Raw genomic sequence first — 2,122 nt, 5'->3', positions numbered from 1 at the left:
TGAGAGGGAAGTTTATAGCTCTACAGGACTTCCTCGGGAAACAAGGAAAAGTACTACTACACTATCTAACCCTTCAACTTAAAGAACTGAAGGAGAACAACAAGAAAAACCCAGAGTAAGTAGAAGGAAGGAAATAATAAAGGTCAGAGCAGAAATAAATGACACAGAGGTGAAAAAACTACAATAAAAAAGATCAATGAAACCAAGAGCAAGTTTTTTGAAAAAAAAAAAACACAAAACAAAACACAAACAAACAAGATTGATGAACCTTCAGCCATACTCATCAAGAAACAAAGCAAGAAAAACGCCCAGGAAGATGGCAACTGGCAGAAAGGTAGGGAATGAGAGTGTGAGAGCACGAGGGAGTGATAGAGAAATGTTTGGACATATGTGGTGTGTGTGTATCTGAGCTAGGGACAGTTAGATTCTGCAGGTCTTTTAAGGGGCTGCCTAACCGGGCAGTCTTAGACAGCGGAGCCCCGCTCCCAGTACAGACACTCCTGGGCGGCCAGCGCAGGCACAGAGAACACGCCATCTTGAGAAACAGAGCTGCTTGAAACTAGGATCCTGGCCTCAGTGTCGGGGTCCAGCCCCAGCAGTCCAGGGGTTCCCAAAGGTGTGGACAGAGTCGGCGAAGAATGAAGGACACGGAGGCAGTGTTCAGATGATCAGCGTAGCCAGGTTCTCCCTTTCTTCTCCCGTTACATCTGTATTTATACCATTTGATCCTATAAGCATGCCTCTATAATCATGGTATGTTTTGGGTCCTCCCTTGACCTTCTACAGTTCCTTGTTTCATGTCCATAGTTTCTTATCTGACCTTTGCCAAAAATCCCATCTCCATCTAGTTCTGTTGATTTTAATCCTATCCATTCTATTCCAAAGGTGTTATCTCCATTCCAAGGTCACTACTCTACTGTTCTGTTAAACTACAAGGAAGTAATTGAAGGAGATTATCCTAAGTAAAGATTATGTAGCTTAAGCGTGATTGTTTGTAGTTAAAGTGATTAACTACCTGCCTGGCACTTAGTTAAGGGGTTTTACTGATTTATTCCCTTCCTTAGTCCTGTTAATCCCTAACTCTAGGGAAAATTCCCCACGTGGGGCAACAGCCTTTCTCGGAGAGGTGGTCCTGGTTAAAACACATAGCGCTAAGAGGGGGAGCAAACATATGCCATATACGCCAGGTCTCTTGAAACATATGCTGTGCAGATGTTTCTTCCCTGCAGCAACTGTGTCAAGCAGCAAGGGTGAGCCGGCTTCCGGCACCTCAGCACACCCAGTCTGGTCTCAGACGCAAACCAAGACCCTGCAGCCACTGGAGACAGAGACCTGCGACCACAGCGACAAACCCACGGACAGCAAGAATCCAGACATCCTGGCAGAAGATCTCTGTGAGTAACAGAGCCCATCCCCCTCCCCGCAGGCTCATGGGCAGTGCCATAGTAACTGATACACCCACCCCTCACTTTGGCCTCAGTGCTGCTACAGGAATCTTAGCCGGGGAACGCGTGAACACTGGGAACTTGTTCCCCGCAGCACAGGCTACAGGAATCTTAGCTTGGGAATGCGCGAACACTGGGAACTTGTTCCCCAGAGCACGGGCTCCGGGACCCTGATTGTCTGGGCAGGAGGCAGCAATAAGCACCAGTGACTTGACTCTGTTTCTTATCACCTGTGCCTAGGATCCCTGATTCCCAGTGCATTCACACTAAGAGCCAGTGACTCCAATTCTTGGTGCATGTGCACACAGGGACACTGATTCTCAATGAGAAGCCGCGCAAAGTAATGGAGACTCTGATACTGGAATTCTTGGGGAACTCTGACTCCTGGCCCACACTAGGGGGCTCTGATTTTCAACACACTCCAGGGGGGTCTCTGTTTCAGCACGGTGCAGGCGGGGACCCTGACTCTAAGGGCGCACACGAGCCACACTGAGCACTGGTAATGTTGACTCTGAGCAAGCCTGGTTCCCAATCCATGACAACCACACATCTTAGTGTCAGAGCTCTTCAGTGACACTAGGGTGGTGCGAAGCTCCCACTGCACACGGCCCAGGCCCATGCAATTCGACGTTTGAACCTATCTGGAGATAATCAGAATGGGGAGATGACACAACCCC

This window comes from Myotis brandtii, unplaced genomic scaffold, assembly GCF_000412655.1.
Source record: "Myotis brandtii unplaced genomic scaffold, ASM41265v1 scaffold994, whole genome shotgun sequence".
In the NCBI taxonomy this organism is placed as follows: Eukaryota; Metazoa; Chordata; class Mammalia; order Chiroptera; family Vespertilionidae; genus Myotis; species Myotis brandtii.
The sequence above is the reverse complement of the archived record's forward strand: the minus strand, read 5'-3'. Positions refer to the sequence as shown.